The sequence below is a fragment of the Chelonia mydas genome, chromosome 2, assembly GCF_015237465.2.
Source record: "Chelonia mydas isolate rCheMyd1 chromosome 2, rCheMyd1.pri.v2, whole genome shotgun sequence".
Lineage (NCBI taxonomy): Eukaryota > Metazoa > Chordata > Testudines > Cheloniidae > Chelonia > Chelonia mydas.
In genome coordinates this window covers 216,205,954-216,229,544 of record NC_057850.1, presented here as the reverse complement: position 1 = coordinate 216,229,544, position 23,591 = coordinate 216,205,954, and the positions used below count along the sequence as shown (strand labels likewise).

The window sequence follows — 23,591 nt, the reverse complement described above, 5'->3', positions numbered from 1 at the left end:
CACTGCCTACTGAGGATGAACTGCTATTGGACTCAGTGGGAGTTTCTCCTGGTTAATGTGCCATGAATGCTGATGAGGGCCTCTAAAGGTATATACAGTGTTACAGTACTTTCCACTGCTCTTACGGAAGCAAAAAACAAGGGGGAAAAAGGAGGAGAGGTGTTACAAAGGGCCAGACTGTGCCAAGCTCCTGTGACATTTTTCCAAAAAGGAAGAAGGTGTGAGGATTCTCTCACCTTGGTGACCTCTAGTAACTGCAATCCTTGCACTCGCTTGAGCACAAGCCCTGCATGAAGCCATTGCTACTAGAAACCTGAAATGGGGCCATGGCCATTGGCTCACAGGTTGTGAAGGGCAGTCCAGTTGTCTATCATTTTCTGCCTACCTGCCAAAGCTCCAATGGTGCGGAGCAACTCTGTATCTCCCCCTAAATGGGTTAGTGTCAGTGAAGCACAGTCAAGCTGAGAGGATTGAGCAGGACAAGGCCAGTTGCCTTTACAGTTCAAGATTTCCAGTTCTCTATAAACCAAACCTTATTGCCACAGGGTATGAGGAGAATTCTGTTTGTATACAGAGGGGCTCCTTGCATCCCAACATGCAAGGAGGTTTTGAGGATGCGATGGGCTAGGCTGTTGCTGCGGTGTCTGCGTGAATCCACTGGCTTGTGGCAAGGAAGCACAGGAGCCTCAGAACACCAAGGCTGCAATAGTGACTGTTGAGTGACAGCTGCCATTCTGTGGCTGAAGCAGCAGATTCCTTCCCATTGCTTCTGTCGAGCTCCCCAGGGCACAGCCTGATTACTTGGGCTGTGAGGTGGGTTTAGGCTTTATTTGCCTCTTTAGTGACAAAGGAGACATTATTTTCTGTCACACAAGCAGAGTACTGTACATATTATCTCTTTCTGGAGGACTCAGCCTGCTCCTCCTGGCTAAAAAGGCTTGTTTTATCACTCCTTGAAACTGTCTTTTCTTGCAATAAAGCACACATATTTACTTGTGTTTCAATATCTGGGTGTGAATTTCAAGGCTCAGGAAAATGCAGAGCTGACAGAATTAACTTGCAGGGCTGACTTTATTTTTTATCATTTCTTTTTCCACTCTATACACAGGCAGACTAGGCAGTTCATCATTTTCCACGGTGAGGCTGAGTAGCTTTGACAAAGCATACAGACAGAGGAGTAGGATGTAATACAAATGTCTTGTAGGAAAAAAATAAAATCCTGTTTTTTATATTGGCAAATGTGCTCATTATGCTACTTAATTGCGTCTCATATTGTTTTTCACAAGTCTGGGTCAATATGTGCCATGCCTCAGCCCTTGGCATGTGCTGAATATAGCCTGTCAGCTGGGGGCCAACCTTTCTCCATTCACTTTTTATTGATCGCTCATCCTCTTAAGCATTGCCTTGGCTGACAGGCACACAGAGATTTATAAAGATTGCTGTTGAATCTTGCTGGCATTTTACCTGACATAAAGTAACTATGCCAAGGACTAAAATGTCTGTGGACTTCCGTGGTGAACTCATCACTATCTTGTAGACAGAGTGGATCAAGATGAGCATATCTTACATCTGGCCAGCACTCCCTCAAGTGTTGGAGGGCACCAGCTTGGCGCCTTCAGACACACGTTGCATCTAGCAGCTATTACGAATCATGGTAATAGTCTGAGAGTGCCGCCTACGACCACAGTGTCTGCTCTGTGAGTACTGAATGGTCATGTGCAGGGTGCCCCGTCCCACGTTAAACACCAGACTGCGTAAGGCCACTCGACTTGGTAGTGCTGACTCTGGTAATGGTGCTGTAGTGTCGATTGGCAATGGCTGGGCTTAGGGAGAGGAAGAAATGATTGGCAGATGCTGCCTGATGCTTTCTGGCCAGCCACTGCCAAATCAACAATTTTGTATTTCCCATCTGAAATGGTAATGAATCTGGAGTTCATTGCACTGTGAATGGCAGCTGCAGTTGCATTTTTCCACCAGGTATATATCCACACTTGTAGGGTAATTTGACCAAAATCAGTCATTGTCATAATTTTCTCTTCACATGTAAGATCTAACGCACACATAAGCACAGTGCAAGTTTCATGGATACTAACTGTATTTATTTCCCATGATGCAACACTTCCCAAGCTTCATTTTCTTTATATTTATTTCCCCTATCCCAAACAATTAAAGTTTGTAGCTTTCTAAATTCAATTCTGTACCTACCTGACAAGCTAATCCCCACACACCCATTTCAATTTACGACTTCTTTGAGACACTTAGTCACTAGATATGCAATAGGTTTAAGGAAACTATCAGGCTAGGCATGAGGGATGAATTTGATTACGCTTGGATCACATCTCATTAATTTGAGAATAAATTCAAAAAGGTTGGCTTGAATGGTTTAAACATGGCAATCCATCAAGATGGATCATGTTTAATGAACATTATTCAAAACATGGAGCAAATCAGTTTTTGCTTACGATGAACAAAACAGTACAGCATCTTTCATTTGTGTACAAGTGGTGTCATGGAATTTGTGTGGAACAGCTACAGTCACAAGCAGCGTTTTTCTTAGTCCTTGTCAGTTCTATTAACGTGAAAGAAAAAGAACGAATGCTGAAGAAGAATTTACATTATAATCGGCAGGCACAGTTACCAAGTCATTTGCCAGGTTATTAAAAAATGCTGACAAATATAGAAGCACTGTATCAGCACAGATTTGTCTGAGCTATGAAAAACCACGCCTGCTCTAAACTAGGTCTCTGTAAAGTGCTTATGTTACTGTAACAATTATATTGAAACTGCAAAAAGTTAAAGGAACAACTCTTCCACCATTTACATGCCTGATAATTTTGACTTGCATAATTAATTTAAAAAAGTAATTTAATGTGGCTCCGTCATATGTTACGCTCAAGTGACATCGGTATCCTTATGCCGCTCAGGGGTGTGAAAAATCCACACCCCTGAACGACACAGTTATACCAACCTAACTCATGGTGTACACAGCGCTGTGCCGATGGCAGATCTTCTCCCGTCAACACAGCTACCGCCTCTTGTGGAGGTGAATTCATTACACTGATGGGAGGAGCTCTACCCTTTGCATAGTAGCATCTTCACTGAAACACTACAGTGGCACAACTTCACTGGTGCAGCTGTGCTGCTGCAGCATGTTAAGTGTAGACCTGCCCTTAGAGTATAAGCTTTTGGGGGAAGGGACTGTCTCCTTGTTATGAGTCTGTAAAGAGCCTAGCACAATTGGGCCCTGGCTTCTAGGTGAAACCACATTAAAAATAAATACAGCAATATTATTTTTATCATTATTATTAATAAAAATAATAAAAAATATTCTGCTATCTACAACCCACACATTTCTTGGAGACATTTCCAGCTACAATACATAACAGAAATAATGCAGGGGATACAGAAACTGACCGGAACATCCCTACATGGGTAAGTCATATTTTCTCTTACACATATCTGTCCAATTAAATTTTAGCACGACAAACCAGAGGCTGGATTTTGTGATGCTCTCGAGGTCTACAGCCCTGATCCTGCCAGAAGATCCACAGCTGAGCTCCATTCAGAGATTTCATGGGGGTCCGCTCATGTGGATCATCTTGCAAGACTCAGACATAAGATATGCATTATACTGCAAGTTACATTTTGTCTGTTCCTCTGTTAACACAAGGGCACTTGCTCATATATACTTGACACTTCTCAGATAAGACTTTCCATACCACTTGATCACCTCTGAATAAAAACCACTATTCAAGAACTAAGCATCAATTATTATTACTATATTATTATCAAAATCCATGAGGACTATATACAAATAGCATAACACCGTAAAATATAATATACCATGAATCACTGTTTGAAACTAGACAGATTTTTCATACCTTCTCATTAGTTTGGATGAATGGGGCAAATTTCGGTCACAGCTTTGGACACAGCTGAAGAAAGTCTCATTGATTTCCTGCCTTCCCTCCCTCAGAGCCGTTCCCTACAGTATTCAGGGTGTCAGGCTGACCTGGCGATCTGGTTTTTCTACCTCCCTGGGCCAGCTTTGAATAATCTAGTTCTAAGAGTATTAGAGCAAGTGCTGACTACACAGAATAAAACCTCTCATTCTAATTCCCTCTGTTTATTTGTGATCAGTCTGGGTGTGCATACAATTTATGTTCAAACAATTTCAGAGAAACCGCTCTGTGACAATGAGCCAGACAAGGTTATTATTTTTATATTAAGCCATCTATGTGGGCCAGATTAAGTCAAAAGGTGCCAAATTTGCCTCAGTTTTAAAGAGAAATAAACATATTAGATCCTCACTTGAGGGTCAGTCAGTACAGTTCCACTGACTTCAGTAGAGCTCTCCTGATATGTATTAGCTGACGATCTGCTCCATTGCATAGTTGTACTGACTGCTGCAGTAGCTGTATGTGATTTATTATCGGCATTCAGTTTGAAGGCAATAAAATATTTTCTCAGACATTCTTATTTAGCATTAAAAGGGAGTGTGTTGGGTTTCAACTACTGAGCTGCTTCATAGTTTTTTCTGGTTATTAGATTATTATTCTAGGAAAGTATCCTTAAATTCCAAGTATCCGTATTTTGGACAAATAAGCAGTAAAAGACTTTTCCAAAGTAATGTTATGCTAAGCATTGTGACTCTAAAAAACTGGCTATCAGAACACATCATACCTGCTCATATGTCAGTGCCTATTTTCAGAAGTTTATGACTCACCCATTAAAACATGTTCCAGTCAGAAATATGGCACACAGGCTCTCAGACTAAGATGGAAGTTTTAATATACTTTTTTAAAATTTAAATTTAAAAAATAAAATGGACACAGCTTAGAGGTACACTGCATTCTGTGTAGTTCAGGGACATAGTATGTAACGTTTTAAAAGGGTACAATTTTCAAAAGTACCTACATGATGTAAAATCCTAAGTCTCATTTCCAAAAATGACTTAGGAACTTACCCAAAGTCTCACTGAAAGTAGAATAGGAATTAAGTTTCTAAGGGACATATGTGTAAAGGTATTTAGGTTCCTACAGGTGCAGGTTTTCAAAAGGCATCTAGGTGCCTAACTCCCATAGGTGTCTAAACACTTTTGAACATCCCACTAGGTGCTAGTTCCATGTAGGCATCTAAATCCAAAATTTAGGTCTCAAAACCCCCACTCAGCTACCACCTAACCTTGTAGGTGCCTGAAGTCCCTAGGCACTCAGATATCTGTGTTAAAGTTTCCATGGCACCTAAAAAGCTGTCAGTGGGCATGCACAAAGCCACCTCAATCTTGAAGCCTAGGTGGCTAGCTCATGCCTAATTCCCAGTGGGATTCTCATACTAGGCATTTCCCCTCCCCCACATCTCGCCTGTTGTGCCCAATCCAGTGGCTGCGCTCAGAAGCTGCCTAATAGGTCTTCGCATAAAACACTGATGGGGATGCCCCAACCTTATAACCTTTAGCCCAGTGGTTAAAGCACTCACCCATGAAGACCAGGGTTCCAATAATCAATGATCAAGAATTGATCATCAATAATTAATCAATAACCAAAATGTAATATGGTTTGAAATTATCAAACAATTAGAGAGAACTTGGCTAAGTCAGAGTGATTGAATGTATTAGAAAGTTAGCCCTGGTCTACACTAGGAGTTGAGGTCGAATTTAGCAGCGTTAAATTGATTTAACCCTGCACCCGTCCACACAATGAAGCCCTTTTTTCCGACTTAAAGGGCTCTTAAAATCGATTTCCTTACTCCACCCCCGACAAGGGGATTAGCGCTTAAATCGGCCTTGCCGGGTCGAATTTGGGGTACTGTGGAAGCAATTAGATGGTATTGGCCTCCGGGAGCTATCCCAGAGTGCTCTGTTGTGACCACTCTGGACAGCACTCTCAACTCAGATGCACTGGCCAGGTAGACAGGAAAAGGCCGGCAAACTTATGAATTTCAATTTCCTGTTTGCATGGTCACCTGCAGCTTGCCACGCTGGCCAGAGCTCATCAGCAGAGGTGACCATGATGGAATCCCAGAATCGCAAAAGAGCTCCAGCATGGACTGAACGGGAGGTATGGAATCTGATCGCTGTATGGGGAGAGGAATCCATGCTATCAGAACTCCGTTCCAGTTTTCGAAATGCCAAAACATTTGTCAAAATCTCCCAGGGCATGAAGGACAGAGGCCATAACAGGGACCCGAAGCAGTGCCGCGTGAAACTTAAGGAGCTGAGGCAAGCCTTACCAGAAAACCAGAGAGGCAAATGGCCGCTCTGGGTCAGAGCCCCAAACGTGCCGCTTCTATGATGAGCTGCATGCCATTTTAGGGGGTTCAGCCACCACTACCCCAGCCATGTTGTTTGACTCCTTCAATGGAGATGGAGGCAACACAAAAGCAGGTTTTGGGGACGAGGAAGATGATGATGATGATGAAGTTGTAGATAGCTCACAGCAAGCAAGCGGAGAAACCGGTTTTCCCGACAGCCAGGAACTATTTCTCACCCTGAACCTGGAGCCAGTACCCCCCGAACCCCAAGGCTGCCTCCCAGACCCGCCAGGCGGAGATGGGACCTCTGGTGAGTGTACCTTTTAAAATACTATACATGGTTTAAAAGCAAGCATGTGAAAGGATTACTTTGCCCTGGCATTCGCGGCTCTCCTGGATGTACTCCCAAAGCCTTTGCAAAAGGTTTCTGGGGAGGGCAGCCTTATTCCGTCCACCATGGTAGGACACTTTACCACTCCAGGCCAGTAGCACGTACTCGGGAATCATTGTAGAACAAAGCACTGCAGTGTATGTTTTCTGGCATTCAAACAACATCCGTTCTTTATCTCTTTGTGTTATCCTCAGGAGAGTGATATCATTCATGGTCACCTGGTTGAAACAGGGTGCTTTTCTTAAGGGGACATTCAGAGGTGCCCGTTCCTGCTGGGCTGTTTGCCTGTGGCTGAACAGAAATGTTCCCTGCTGTTAGCCACGGGGAGGGGTGAGGGGCTAGCCATGTGGTGGGGGGAGGCAAAATTCTACCTTGGAACGAAAGCACATGTGCTGTGTATGTAATGTTAACAGCAAGGTTTACCGTGAAAGAGTGTACCCACTGTTCTATAAAATGTGTCTTTTTAAATACCACTGTCCCTTTTTTTCCCCTCCACCAGCTGCATGTGTTTCAAGGATCACAGGATCTTCTCCTTCCCAGAGGCTAGTGAAGATTAGAAGGCGAAAAAAACGCACTCGTCATGAAATGTTCTCTGAGCTCATGCTGTCCTCCCACACTGACAGAGCACAGACGAATGCGTGGAGGCAGACAATGTCAGAGTGCAGGAAAGCACAAAATGACTGGGAGGAGAGGTGGTGGGCTGAAGAGAATAAGTGGCGGGCTGAAGAGAGGGCTGAAGCTGAAAGGTGGCGGCAGCGTGATGAGAGGAGGCAGGATTCAATGCTGAGGCTGCTGGAGGATCAAACCAATATGCTCCAGCATATGGTTGAGCTGCAGGAAAGGCAGCAGGAGCACAGACCACCGCTACAGCCCCTGTGTAACCAACCACCCTCCTCCCCTAGTTCCATAGCCTCCTCACCCAGACGCCCAAGAACACGGTGGGGAGGCGTCCGGCCACCCAGCAACTCCACCCCAGAGGATTGCCCAAGCAACAAAAGGCTGGCATTCAATAAGTTTTAAAGTTTTAAACTTTTAAAGTGCTGTGTGTCCTTGTCCTTCCCTCCTCCACCACCCATCCCGCTGCTTCTCTCCTCCACCACCCCTTCCAGGCTACCTTGGCAGTTATCCTTCTATTTGTGTGATGAATTAATAAAGAATGCATGAATGTGAAGCAACAATGACTTTATTGCCTCTGCAAGAGGTGATCGAAGGGAGGAGGGGAGGATGGTTAGCTTACAGGGAAGTAGAGTGAACCAAGGGGCGGGGGGTTTCATCAAGGAGAAACAAACAGAACTTTCACACCGTAGCCTGGCCAGTCATGAAACTGGTCTTCAAAGCTTCTCTGATGCGCACCGCGCCCTCCTGTGCTCTTCTGACCGCCCTGGTGTCTGGCTGCGTGTAACCAGTGGCCAGGTTAACCTCCCATCCCGCCATAAACGTCTCCCCCTTACTCTCACAGATATTGTGGAGCGCAAAGCAAGCAGTAATAACAGTGGGAATATTGGTTTTGCTGAGGTCTAACCGAGTCAGTAAACTGCGCCAGCATGCTTTTAAACATCCAAATGCACATTCTACCACCATTCTGCACTTGCTCAGCCTGTAGCTGAACAGCTCCTGACTACTGTCCAGGCTGCCTGTGTACGGCTTCATGAGCCATGGCATTAAGGGGTAGGCTGGGTCCCCAAGGATACATATAGGCATTTCAACATCCCCAACAGTTATTTTCTGGTCTGGGAATAAAGTCCCTTCCTGCAGCTTTTGAAACAGACCAGAGTTCCTGAAGATGTGAGCGTCATGTACCTTTCCCGGCCATCCCACGTTGATGTTGGTGAAACGTCTCTTGTGATCCACCAGTGCTTGCAGCACTATTGAAAAGTACCACTTGCGGTTTATGTACTCGGCGGCTTGGTGCTCCGGTGCCAAGATAGGGATATGGGTTCCGTCTATGGCCCCACCACAGTTAGGGAATCCCATTTGAGCAAAGCCATCCACTATGACCTGCACATTTCCCAGGGTCACTACCCTTGATATCAGCAGATCTTTGATTCCGTTGGCTACTTGCATCACAGCAGCCCCCACAGTAGATTTGCCCACTCCAAATTGATTCCCAACTGACCGGTAGCTGTCTGGCATTGCAAGCTTCCACAGGGCTATTGCCACTCGCTTCTCAGCTGTGAGGGCTGCTCTCATCTTGGTATTCATGTGCTTCAGGGCAGGGGAAAGCAAGTCACAAAGTTCCATGAAAGTGCCCTTACGCATGCGAAAGTTTCGCAGCCTCTGGGAATCGTCCCAGACCTGCAACACTATGCGGTCCCACCGGCCTGTGCTTGTTTCCCGGGCCCAGAATCGGTGTTCCACCACATGAACCTGCCCCATTAGCACCATGATGCCCGCATTGCCAGGCATTGCCAGTGCCCGTGCTTTGAGAGAAGTCTGTGTCCATGTCCTCATCACTCTCATCACCATGCTGACCTCGCCTACTCGCCCAGTTTCGCTTTGCAGGGTTCTGGTGCTGCATATACTGCTGGATAATACGTGTGGTGTTTAATGTGCTCCTAATTGCCAAAGTGATCTGAGCGGGCTCCATGCTTGCCGTGGTGTGGCGTCTGCACATAAAAAAGGTGCGGAACGATTGTCTGCCATTGCTCTGATGGAGGGAGGGGCGACTGATGACATGGCTTACAGGATTGGTTTACAGGGAATTAAAATCAACAAAGGGGGTGGCTTCACATAAAGGAGAAACAAAAACAACTGTCACACAGAATGGCCCCCTCAAGGATTGAACTCAAAACCCTGGGTTTAGCAGGCCAATGCTCAACCCACTAAGCTATCCCTCCCTCTTGTATTTCAGGCAGGAATTCACAGAAGGATGGAGGGAGGGGGGAGCAAATGAATACAAAACAAATCTGGTGTATTTCTTGTTTCGATCCACTCCATCTATCTTTTACATCTTTGGCTGGCAGCAGACGGTGCAGAAGGACTGCATGCCATCCACATCTCTTGGCTGCTCGGTAGAAGATGGTACAATAGGACTGCTAGCCATCCTCATCTCCTGCCTGCCCGGCAAAAGATGGTACAATAGGACTGCTAGCCATCCATATTTACTGCCTGCTCACCATAAGATGGTACAATAGGACTGCCTGCAGGACTAAAGAGAGTGACCTGGTCAAGTCACTCCTAATTTAGTCCCTGTGCCCATGTCTGCCCAGGCGCTCCTGACCGACCTTACCAAGGCGGCCAGGAGCACCTCGGACACGATGATGGTTTTCAGGCCTATTGCACCATCTGTTACCACAAGACAATGGGTTGCTGCTGCTGTGTAGCAATGCAGTACCGCGTCTGCCAGCACCCAGGAGACATACGGTGACAGTGAGCTGAGCGGGCTCCATGCTTGCCGTGGTATGGCGTCTGCACAGGTAACTCAGGAAAAAAGGTGCGAAATGATTGTCTGCCGTTGCTTTCAAAGAGGGAGGGAGGGAAGAAAGGAGGGCCTGATGACATGTACCCAGAACCACCTGCGACAATGTTTTTTGCTCCATCAGGCATTGGGATCTCAACCCAGAATTCCAATGGCCAGCGGAGACTGCGGGAACTGTGGGATAGCTACCCACAGTGCAACACTTCGGAAGTCGACGCTAGCCTCGGTACTGTAGAAGCACTCTGCCGAGTTAATGCACTTAATGCACTGAGAGCATTTTGTGTGGGGACAAACACAATCGACTATTTAAAAACAATTTCTAAAAAAACAACTTCTATAAATTCGATCTAATTTCGTAGTGTAGACATACCCCTAGAGATCAGAACAGTGCCTTACAGATATAGGCATCATGGTTATCAAAATCTGGAGAACCAGCCCCACAGTGATGACAAGATGTTCCCAGTCTTGGTTCTGAAAATGGTATACAAATTGACATTCTTATAGCCCCCCCCCCCCCTTTTACACTTTGGTTCTATTATTTCCTCGTTTACTCAGACAGATACATTTCAGACATCTGTTATTTACTTAGATCTTTTTGAAAAGTCCATCAAATTTTGCTAACTTAAGCATCTGTTCCTGCATCTTAGGATATTGCTAAAAATAATATTCCTTGCTTAACATTTCTTGTGCTGATAAGTTTTAGCAGGCTAGTATTTAACTCTTCTTAGCACGACTCCCAAAGCATCATAGAATCATAGGACCCTGGAAGGGACCTTGAAAGCCCTAATCCTGGTCATCTAGTCCAGTCCCCTGCACTCATGGCAGGACTAAGTATTATCTAGACCATTGTCCATTAGTTTAAATAGCTCATCAACAAAAATCAGGTTTGTTGTGATTTATCCGATTCTTGACATTTATGCCTCAACGTAACATTTTTAAGTGTATTGTTTTTGTATTTGCAGAATCATAGAATAGTTCAGAGTCATTAAAGGCCCCCCTTTCTGTAAGGGCTTTGCTTTGAAAGAGCAGATGAAAGTTTGTGAAAGGCAACCTAACCCATAGAATGCACTCAGCACCACCTTTACTCCCAGGTCAACTGTTAGAATTTGTGCTAATTAATCTAACATTTAAGCATGATGTGATGGGCAACTCTGATTTTGTCATGTATGTGTTGTTCAGGGCAAATGATATACAATCTACTTTGTATTCTGCTTTTTAGAATAGCAAGTAGGCTGCAGAGCTAAAAGAAGTCCAAGGTCACCTCCTGTAATAACAGTAATTAGATATTCCTGTCACTTATGTACACATCTGAAATAGGATACTTGCTTCCTTCAAGTCTCTTAGCTACTGGGAGAGATACAGAACTCCACATTACTCAGATCTCTTGAGATTAATCAAAGAGAAAGGGGCAAGTGAGTAAACATCTCAATAAAATACAGAGAACTTGATTAGTGTCAGAGTCCTTTGAACAATCATTCCAGGCCACTTAATAGTTGCAGCCTCACAGGAGCTCACTACTCAGTCCATACAAATGTTAAAATAAATAGAGTCTCTCTCGTGTTTGATAAGAGTGTCAGTGTGGATGAGGTAGAAAACAGACTTCACATCACTGCTGAAGTTCTGGTTATGAGACTTTAGTGGACCTGTTAAAAATAGAGCAAGTGAGGAAAGATACATAATGGAAAACTTGTAGTAACAGTTCTCTTTCTTAGATGGCAGAAATATGTAAGAATGACAAGACTGGTGACACGGGGTAGGCAGCTGATACTAAAAGCAGGTTATCCAGGTCTGGTAATTCATGCTGATTAGTATAGTTATAAGAATGCAAGTGCTGATGGATGAGAGCTAGCTGGTTTAGGAACAATTCAGAGAAGACTGATAATACTCGGAGGTTTGGATAAGCAATCAGATAAAAGGGTAAATTAAATCAAGACTGTTGATTGAGGGGCTGTCCCCTCTGTTTATTGCTCAAGTTTGCAATCTGGGGATTGTGTTAGCGCCACAGTGGCTCCTGAATGTTCAGGTGGTGTTCAGTGCAGCATGTATGATTACCTGCCCCATGGGCAGATGGCGTGTGTGTGCATTCGGTGCAAGGAGCTCCTGGCCCTCAGAGACCGCATACGGGCTTTGGAGGCCAGGGTTGCGGAACTGGAGGAGCTAAGAGAGGCAGAGAAGTATGTTGATGAGGCTTTCCGGGACATTGTAGATTTGTCCCACCTCCGGTCAGACAACCCCTGCGCTGTTAAGGGGGATGAAAGGCTCAGGGAAGGAGAGCAGTCAACAGGTGCAGAAAGAAACCTTCCAATAGTCGGGACTGTCCTTCCAGATGATGTTGGGGTATCCTCTCGCACTGAGGTTACCTCTCTGTGGGAGGGAACTCCAGTCATTAGGAAAAGGCAGGTGTCAGTAATGGGAGATTCGATCATTAGAAACATAGATAGCTGGGTTTGTGATGACCAGGAGAACAGTATGGTGACTTGCCTGCCTGGTGCGAAGGTTGGGGATCTCTTGAGGCATCTAGATAGACTTATGTGTAGTGCTGGGGAGGAGCCGGTGGTCGTGGTACATGTAGGTACCAATGACATACAGAAGGGTAGGAGAGATGTCCTGGAGGCCAAATTTAGGCTGCTAGGAAAGATACTGAAATCCAGGACCTCTATGGTGGCATTCTCAGAAATGCTTCCAATTCCACATGCAGGGCCAGGTAGGCAGACAGAGCTTCAGAGTCTCAATGTGTGGATGAGACGATGGTGTAGGGAGGAGGGGTTTAGATTTATTAGGAACTGGGGAAACTTTTGGGATGGGGGAGCCTATACAGGAAGGATGGGTGAATGAGACTGCCTCATGTTAAAGGAGGATATTGATATAATAGGCATCAATGGTGGAGTGAGGACAATCAATGGGACACAATCATTCTGGGGTACAAAATATATCGGAAGGACAGAACAGGTCGTGCGGGAGAGGGTGGCACTATATGTGAAAGAAAACGTAGAATCAAATGAAGTAAAAATCTTAAATGAGTCCACATGTTCCATAGAATCTCTATGGATAGTAATTCCATGCTATAATAAGAATATAACAATAGGGATCTATTATCAACCACTTGACCAGGACAGTGATAGTGACGATGAAATGAGAAGGGAGATTAGAGAGGCTATCAAAATAAAGAACTCAATAATAGTGGGGGATTTCAATTATCCTCATATTGACTGGGTACATGTCACCTCAGGAAAAAATGCAGAGACAAAATTTCTCAATTCTTTAAATGACTGCTTCTTGGAGCAGCTGGTACAGGAACCCACAAGGGGAGAGGCAATTCTCGATCTAGTCCTGAGTGGAGTGCAGGATCTGGTCCTAGAGGTAACTATAACAGGACCGCTTAGAAATAGTGACCATAATATAATAACATTTAACATTTCTGTGGTGGGAAGAACACCTCAGTAGCCCAACACTATGGCATTTAATTTCAGAAAGGGGAACTATGCAAAAATGAGGAGGTTAGTTAAACCGAAATTAAAAGGTACAGTGACTAGAGTGAAATCCCTGCAAGCTGCATGGACACTTTTCAAAGACACCATAATAGAGGCCCAACTTAAATGTATACCCCAAATTAAAAAACACAGTAAAAGAACTAAAAAAGAGCCACCGTGGCTTAACCACTATGTAAAAGAAGCAGTGAGAGATAAAAAGGCATCTTTTAAAAAGTGAAAGTCAAATCCTAGTGAGGTAAATAGAAAGGAGCATAAACACTGCCAAATTAAGTGTAAAAATGTAATAAGAAAAGCCAAAAAGAAGTTTGAAGAACAGCTAACCAAAAACTCAAAAGATAATAACAAAATGTTTTTTAAGTACATCAGAAGCAGGAAGCCTGCTAAATAGCCAGTGGGGCCCCTGGACGATCGAGACACAAAAGGAGCACTTAAAGATAAAGTCATTGCGGAGAACCTAAATGAATTCTTTGCTTCAGTCTTCACAGCCGAGGCTGTTAGGGAGATTCCCAAACCTGAGCTGTCTTTTGTAGGTGACAAATCTGAGGAATTGTCACAGATTGAAGTGTCACTAGAGGAGGTTTTGGAATTAATTGAGAAACTTAACAGTAACATGTCACCGGGACCAGATGGCATTCACCCAAGAGTTCTGAAAGAACTCAAATGTGAAATTGTGGAATTATTAACTATTATTTGTAACCTGTCCTTTAAATTAGCTTCTGTACCCAATGACTGGAAGATAGCTAATGAAACGCCAATATTTAAAAAGGGCTCTAGAGGTGATCCCAGCAATTACAGACCGGTAAGTTTAACGTCCGTACCGGGCAAATTAGTTGAAACAATAGTAAAGAATAAAATTGTCAGACACATAGAAGAACATAAATTGTTGGGCAAAAGTCAGCATGGTTTCTGTATAGGGAAATCATGTCTTACAAATCTATTAGAGTTCTTTGAAGGGGTCAACAAACATGTGGACAAGGGGGATCCAGTGGACATAGTGTACTTAGATTTCCAGAAAGCCTTTGACAAGGTCCCTCACTAAAGGCTCTTACGTAAATTAAGTTGTCATGGGATAAGAGGGAAGATCCTTTCATGGACTGAGAACTGGTTAAAAGAGAGGGAACAAAGGTTAGGAATAAATGGTAAATTTTCAGAATGTAGAGGGATAACTAGTGGTGTTCCCCAAGGGTCAGTCCTAGGACCAATCCTGTTCAACTTATTCATAAATGATCTGGAGAAAGGGGTAAATAGTGAGGTGGCAAAGTTTGCAGACATACTAAAGTGTTCAAGATAATTAAGACCAAAGCAGACTGTGAAGAACTTCAAAAAGATCTCACAAAACTAAGTGACTGGGCAACAAAATGGCAAATGAAATTTAATGTGGATAAATGTAAAGTAATGCACATTGGAAAAAATAACCCCACTATACATACAATATGAGAGGGGCTAATTTAGCTACAACTAATCAGGAAAGAGATCTTGGAGTCATCGTGGCTAGTTCTCTGAAGATGTCCACGCAGTGTGCAGCAGCAGTCAAAAAAGCGAACAGGATGTTAGGAATCATTAAAAAAGGGATAGAGAATAAGATGGAGAATATCTTATTGCCCTTATATAAACCCCTGGTACGAGCACATCTTGAATACTGCGTGCAGATGTGGTCTCCTCATCTCAAAAAAGATATACTAGCATTAGAAAAGGTTCAGAGAAGGGCAACTAAAATGATTAGGGGGTTGGAACGGATCCCATATGAGGAGAGATTAAAGAGATTAGGACTTTTCAGCTTGGAAAAGAGGAGACGAAGGGGGGATATGATAGAGGTATATAAAATCGTGAGTGGTGTGGAGAAAGTGAATAAGGAAAAGTTATTTACTTGTTCCCATAATATAAGAACTAGGGGCCACCAAATGAAATTAATGGGCAGCAGGTTTAAAACAAATAAAAGGAGGTTCTTTTTCACACAGCGCACAGTCAACCTGTGGAACTCCTTGCCTGAGGAGGTTGTGAAGGCTAGGACTATAACAGGGTTTAAAAGAGAACTGGATAAATTAATGGAGGTTAGGTCCATTAATGGCAATTAGCCAGGGTGGGTAAGGAATGGTGCCCTGAGCCTCTGTTTGTCAGAGGGTGGAGATGGATGGCGGGAGAGAGATCACTTGATCATTACCTGTTAGGTTCACTCCCTCTGGGGCATCTGGCATTGGCCGCTGTCGGCAGACAGGATACTGGGCTGGATGGACCTTTGGTCTGACTCAGTATGGCCATTCTTATGTTCTTATGTGGCAGCTGTGGTCAAGACTGCTGTTTTCACCTACACTTGGCAGGAAAGTTGTAGCCTCTCTCTCAGAAATTGCTAGAGTTCTCCATGCCTTTATCACTTTATGATTAGACACTGCAATTCACGTAACATGGGGCTACAACATAAGATCATTTAGAGTTACATTTATGGAGAAAGCGATTAGGATGTTACATCTCAGGAACATGTTACTGTAGTGCTATGGGATCCGTACTGGTTTCTCATTAGATGTAGCTGAAATATCAAATGTTGTTTTGACAAAGAATGATTTGGGACTTGGCTACCTGAAAGACATTCATAGATTCATAGACCACCGCAATAATCTAGTCTGACCTCCTCTATAACACAGGCCATTGAACATAACACAGGTCATGGAATTTATGAGAGAGAATATAATCCCTCTCTTTGTGATACTATGATAGTTGAAATCTACAGAGATGACTGAACTAAGACTCTGCCTTAGGAGAGAATTCAGTAGGAATACTCATAAAGTAAGGCCTGCAATGGTATGGTAGTAGAATCTGACTCAAAATAATAGTGTTTTTTTCTCCCCTGCTATCAGCTAATTAATTTGGTATTGCCTTTCTATTGAAAAAGCACCCCTAATAATTTTCTTGAGAAAGTCTGAATCTTTCTCATGAAGGGTAGCTACATGATATGTTTACAAGCTGAATCCAACTGATTAATGTTCTCTACTGAAGTGCTGTCTACATATGCTGCAAATGGCCCTTTATCATTAATACTTGGATCCTACAAGTTGCATACTGCTGGTCACTATCTCACTACTTAGCATGGAATTGCTACCTGAAAAGGGAATTTGATACTGACGGGGTGAAATGTAACTCTAAATTTTTTATACAAAAGTTATGAAGAAATCAACAAGAATATAAAATCTTGGGGATAAACGAGAATTACTTCTTTCTTTTTATGCTGTTTAATCCTTTACAAATCTGTCTTCAAAAATTAATGAAAATATTATTCCACCCAGGGAAACAGTACATTCATTTTTAATAGTATATTCATACATGAGGGAGAAAATACATTCTTTTTGTTTTCAATATGTCAATTCGGTATTCACGCTGCATCTTCATCAGTGCTAATTGTGTTAAGTTTTAGGTAACAGGGATAATTGTTCATTCCTAGGATAAACTATGAGAGGCTGACTAGGATGACTCACTGCTGAGTTACTCCAGTTTTATGCCAGTGTCGTTCCAATGAATTCAGTCACACTAGAGTAAAACTGGAGCAATGTAGTGGTGAATTAGGCCCTGAGTTTACTGCTGGCAGACACTTCCTTTGCAAATGACCCTCCATTCATGTTAAGGCACAGAGGTAAGCTCTTGAAGAAATTCTACATTCAGGCCACCACATAATCCATAACTGAGGCCTGCTGTGGGAAGGATGGGTCACGACACAATTGGAGCCAAATCCTGCCTTCCCTCCACGAGCACAGTAGGCCCTTAGTGCAGTCTAACCATTGTGGTTTGGTTGTGCTTGAAGGGAGAAGCTGAACAGAGCAGGGTATTCCACTCTACCTGCATGCCACAGAGTCCTGCTCTGCAGCACCTGCCTCTGCGGTTGTTTGGAAGGTGGGGGCTGTGCAGAACAACGCATACAGGGGGAATCTAGGCCAGCAGCCACCATTACTACTGGTCTCATGGGGTAGAGAAGGATTCTCTTCCCTCGACTCCTATGGAGGTATCCTTCACATAACATGTTAATTCATGCTTTGCACATGGGACCAGGGTGTGGTCATGAAAGATTCCCCAGTGTTCTGAGACTCCAGTGTAGAAGGGCCTTAACTGTTACACAGCTAGACTGTGGCTTTTAAGCCACAGCTCCTAGGGCAGCATGATCTCTTTGGTGCTACTCTTTGTGCACAGGGAGAATGCAGCATGCTCCATCAAAGGTGAGGTCAGTGGAATAGATTGCTCCCCTTGGTGTGTCAGCCCTGCTTTGTGGGCCAGGACCCTGCCCCCTTCTTAGAAGTTCAGCTGTGAACAGCTCCTGTGCAGCCACACAAACATATGGGATGCTTCTTCCCGGGTTGTATGGTTGCACAGATACTACTCCCAACCTGAGCCATAATGATGATGAAGCACAGGGCAGGGCTCAGATTGGTAAGGACACTGTGGTATCCTTAACTTAAAATCTCCTTAGCTGGGTTGGTTTGTCTTGAACCCTCAACAATATTTTAAGTGGGTTTATTTTCCTGCTTGGTTTGGGAATGGGAATCAGCTCTGTGCAAATAATTTTTACAAGGAGGTTCAAAACAACACTAGTTCCCATTCTGAAAGATGGTGCCAGCATTTGTGGTGTCAGGAAAGAAACATGTGCCACTGAAATACATGCTGCTCTTCTATACCTACAGACAAAGACTAATTAAAAGCAGGCTAGCTGTCACTGGGGATATGGGACCGATGGCAGCCTACGAGCCCTGATTCATCTAACTCTGCTTGCAGGCTTGTCTTGGTAAACTAGCTTGGGAGAAGGAAACTAATTGGATTTGAACATCTTATTTCTACATTTCATTAGCAATTATTCTGGGGCAACTGCAAAATTAAGGCACAGCTCTTTTGTTTTGGTTTCAAAATTAGAAAGCGTAAAAAAGAGCAGCCCTCTGCTCTGCCCTGCCATGCTGGAGTCTCAGCTGGAATTCCTAAGAGCAACACTTTGCTCCTTTTGCTAGCAGTGGTTGGAGTGCTGTGAAAACAGCACAGTTGGCGTCTTCGGGATGGACTTTACAGTTCTCTGCAGCAAATCCTCCTTCCTTCAATTTCTTCAACTGTGTTTCCCCAATAAGAATTTTATTGTAACAGAGAGCAAACAGAATGTTCTTGCATTTAGAAGAATGTATTTGGTCTCTTGGTGGTGAAACATGGTTTGTGTTGACGACGCAGAACTCTGTGTGGCAGAGGGAACTTGATTTTTGAATCACGGAATTGCTTGACTGCAGGTCTACGGCACTTGCTAGCAGCAATCTCCTCAACCTTCATGATCTGAACAGAGTGAGTACGGGCACGATGGTGAGCACCCATATCATGGTAGCACTGTGTAACAGCACCAGCAGTTGTCAAGTCCCTGTATTCCATGTACATATTGTGGGTTCCACTACGAGAATCATAGCATAGCCAGATACCAAAGTTTTTCACCCGCAAAGGGGACTTTTCAAATACCTGTCCACAGTACACAATTTCAATGTAAGTGTTTATAGGCTCTAAAGGGAGTCCCAGCCACGGATCCTATGAACAGGATTGGTAGGAGTGAGGCTATGAAGCCTGGTGTGAGTTTGAAGCTGTGTAAAATGGAATGACACAAAGTACCTCTGAATGAAGGAGAAACCAACCCAGCATGCAGTCTGTGCAGGACAGTGGTGTTCTATGCACGAACATAAACAGAATGGCATTCACCTGTGAACTTTTCAGTCTGAACCCAAATTCTCAGCCTAACCATTTTTTCCCTCCCTGCAGGCAGAACAAGTCAAGGTAGTTAAAAGAAAACCATGGGAGACTGACCAAGGCCACTGCCAGCTGTTTGATGTCCGACTGAGCAACTGTCTCTGCAAGAAATGCAAAAGCGGGATTGGCAGTGCAGATTGACAAAGGTATTTAGGCACCTAAAGATGCAGAGAGGTGCCTACTGGGATTTTCAAAAGTGCCTAAGTGAATTGGGCATCTCCCTCCCTTTGATTTTCCTAGTCTTATCTACAATCAGTAGAGGCCTGAAATCTGGCTGTTTGTTCCTTTTTTGTTTACCTTGGCCAATGAAAATCAGTGAAGTCAGTTTCACCTCGGTCATAGCTGGGTTCCTATTCCTGTTCTTAGTTGTGCCCTACTGAGATTTCACACATAGAAGGGGAATGCTTATTTGTTTTAAAACACATGTTTTTTATGAGATTCGATTCTTTTTCAAAATTAGAACCATTTCTATTTTGCTTTATAGTATTTACATTTTAGCTAAATTTCAGATGACTGTGTTTCTTTAAGGACTACAATCTTCCCAATCTCACACCCGGTGTAAACCCACTGATTTCAGTCACAGTTTGCATGAGGGGAAAGTGAAACCAGAATTTGTCCTGCACTGACATGCACAAAACCTAGCGAATATTTTCCTTACAACAGCTAAAGGACACTTGTGGTTATCTTATTCACACAATTAGTCCCACAGAAGTCAATTAACTGCTACAATTATAAACATGGGGCTCAATCCTGAGCCCCACTATGACTCATTTGCATACCTCTGGCAGTGCAAAGAGACCACATAGTTGGTCAGCTGTGGAATTCTCTGGCATAGTAGGAGATTCCTAAATGGCAAGGTGACAGCATAGCCTTCCTACAGGCATCTCTCAGCCCCTAGTGTAGAGGGTGTGCCAGAGGCTGGAAGAGGTGTGGCTACAGGTCACTGAACTTCAGCAATCTGCAGCGGGAAGATTCCCCCTTGCGGGCTGTTGTAGCCAGTTTGTATTTTAGAACACATCTCAGTTTGATCTAAACTATGCTGGGGTCTAAAATGGCTCTGGTTTCCCCGTAAGCAACCTACACGGAACTTAGAAAGAGGAACAGGGATTTTAGGATGGAGAGGCACCAGGAAGTCATAGCTAGGAATGCTAAAGTGCAGATAGAGCAGTTCTGTGAATAGTTGCTTTAATAAAGAGCCAGTTTAGTGTAGTAAAAATGGAGTCCTCCCATGTTATTATCCAGCACACAGTACACAGAACAACCCCCACTACATGGAGCTGCACTTCTTGCTGGCTCCCCAGTCTTTGCTGTGTCCAGCAGAGACTGAGCAAATCAGAAATTTGAGGCTAACAGTGGTTATACTGAAGTTAATAGGAATTTTACAATTTATCTTCAATGGGATCATTTTTGGCTCGGTTACTGAAACAATTATATTTTAAAAATTCCTCAGGACTCTGTCAGGCTACCTCAGAAAGAATCATAACTAAGAAAAGGCAGAAGATGCCTGCTGCAGTGCTAACAAGGAAGATAATAGTTACCTTCAGAAAAGAGCTACAATTATTTCTGCTTCTTCAATATTGCTCATCACCTTTATTTTCCTGGTTCTCATTCCCTGTTTATCCCTCAGGCAATTGCACTTTAGTCCCATAAATCATATAAGCTTTCCTCTCCACACTTTGTCATGATACACTGTTCATTTCTTTCTGTGTCTCCCCATATTTTCATACAGATACAGGAAAACCTCATTTGAGCTGAATGATGGTGACTCTACTTTTAATGAGTGAATGGGGGATTATTTATGGCATCCTGCTCGTCATGATTTTTTGGTATATTATTTATACCACAAATTTTGTTGTTAAAGTTTTTACCTATTGAGAATATTTGCTCTAGTGCTGTTCTTTCACTTTCCTTTTATGCACCGTTGGCAATGCTAATGCTGGACTGGAGTGGGGAAGAGGTATGTGGTTTCTCTTGGAGGCATAATTCTTTTCATGCAATGCACTTGGCATGGTGTACCTGCACAGCACTCCTTAGACAGGGCAGATCAGCAATGCACACTCACCCAATCATTGGGCTGGAGATAGGTCTGCTCCCAGCTAGTGCCTCTTCAAAATGTGCAGGAATGGGGAGGACACCATGTGATGCTAGTCCTGAAGAAAGCACAGTGCACCCTCCTCTATGAGAGTCACTGAGTGGCTGTACTTCCTGTGGACTCCAAGATATCATACCTGGCTGAAAAGCAATGCTCTTAGGAGTGCCCAATGGGGTCTATTCCAAGAAAGCAGCTAAAACCGAAGTGCTGATGGAGGAGGTTGCTGGGTTCATTTTAGAATATCCTCATTTCCAATCTTGTCCTGCCACTTGATATGGAAAAGCTGATGAATATGATGAGAATTGAAAATGTTAGTCCGGTGTTCTTTGGCCTTCCTCACTTCCATACAACAGAGTTGGTATGACTGTGGTTCTATAAATCCACAGCTTCGTAGCAAGCTTGATGTTACAACGGATCCATGGAGGCTGTCAGGCCCAGAGCAGGCATGAAACATGGCAGCAGCAGCAGAAGCTGTTATATGAGCACCTACATCTTTTGAGCATCCTCCAGCACCATCTATGACAGCCAAAATATTTGAGGGCTGCTACATATTTGAGGTCCCATCCGGACAGGTTAACATGACCTGGTTGTAATCTGGAGCTGGAGGCTGTTGGATGGTAATGGCCAGGGACTTAGTTTTATCTGGATTAATAACCAGTCCAATGCATGCAACTTCTTGCCTGACTAGATCAGCCCCTAGTTACAGTGATTCACCAAACTGAGCCAACAAGACAATGTCATTCGCTTATTAAAGATCCCAAAGCAGAATGGTGGTACAATAATACTGTCATGTGTCTTCAGCATCTCAGGGGTAATGTTACAAACCCCTGGTGCCTTCCCAGACTTCAGCTCATGGACTGTGGTCCAGATCCCTTCTTGGTTGAAGGAAAGTGGCTCTACTGTGACTTCCTTCCCCTCTTCAAGTGGAAGTAGGGTGACCAGATGTCCCGGTTTTAGAGGGACAACCCCAATTTTGGGGGCTTTTTCTTATATAGGCACCTATTACCCCACATCCCCTCTTCCGATTTTTTACACTTGCTATCTGGTCACCTTAAGTGGAAGAGGGACTGCAGGTGATGGACAATTGAAGAGCATCATGACACGGTCTTCCCATCAATACAATTGATTCTGCAGACTCTGGCTGATGCTGCCAGCCTAATTCTTTACTGGAGAAGCTGGTGCCACATTCCCTTGCAGACACCGCAAAGTTGAATAGGGAGTGGCAGCTAGTAGTAAACTTCCTTCCAAAGTTGAACCCACTCAGCCTTTGCTTTTGCTCTCCATACACATGTCTTTGTCCATAGTTTGCATTTGGAAAGGAAGATGATGTCTGTCTGTATCTGTACAAGTTTTTTCATGCAGTTGATAGATATCCACTCCATACGGCTAAATGCAGTGCCTTGCATAATGACAGGTTTCAGAGTAACAGCCGTGTTAGTCTGTATTCGGAAAAAAGAAAAGGAGTACTTGTGGCACCTTAGAGACTAACCAATTTATTTGAGCATAAGCTTTCGTGAGCTACAGCTCATGCTCAAATAAATTGGTTAGTCTCTAAGGTGCCACAAGTCCTCCTTTTCTTTTTGCGAATACAGACTAACACGGCTGTTACTCTGAAACACGTGTCTTTGAAGACTCAAATGGTAGTCTTGTTTTTTACTTAGCGCCAACAGCTGTGAGCATTTACTCCCTGACTCATACATGTCATTTGAAGGGCTGGGGCCCCATCACTAAGCTGGCAGAGGTCAGCACTGATAACCTGAAACAACATCACTGACAGGGGAGTGAGACTTCACTCCATAAGGCTTCAATAGTCTTATACGGTTCAGAATGGAAAGCTGTCTGATAGCTTGGTTGTAATAAGAGTGTTTGGCTGAATCAGACTAATTTCAGCTCATTAACCGTCTGTCATCGAAGTCACAGGCACACTTTTGTCAGCAAAAGCTGATGGTCAGTGTCAAGTTCAGCACTTCTGTGAACTTGTAACATCCAGTGTTAATCGCCAATGATTGTTAAGGAGGACATGAATAATAACAGTCCTAGTGAAGCCAGCTGGGCGGTATCAGGTCTGCTTGTGAATCTCTGGCTGAAGGAAGAGCCCGTCAGAGATCACCATGTTGTTGGCAGCTGCAAATTCCAGCAGTTGCTGCACACTCCTGTTCTTCTGCCCAATACCAAACTTCCTGAGTATACGCGACCTGA

The 23,591-nt window shown here is 43.8% G+C and overlaps 1 protein-coding gene and 1 long non-coding RNA gene across 2 annotated transcripts in view; one reads left to right on the top strand and one right to left on the bottom strand.

Moving 5' to 3' along the window:
* The window catches only part of CALCR (calcitonin receptor), a 266,191-nt gene that overhangs the window by 53,495 nt on the left and 189,105 nt on the right, over positions 1-23,591 (bottom strand). The window lies entirely within an intron of this gene.
* LOC122464734 lies at positions 11,325-19,027 on the top strand. The gene is made up of 3 exons (XR_006289045.1): positions 11,325-11,336; positions 18,414-18,420; positions 18,666-19,027. It is a non-coding gene; the product is annotated as an uncharacterized LOC122464734 (long non-coding RNA).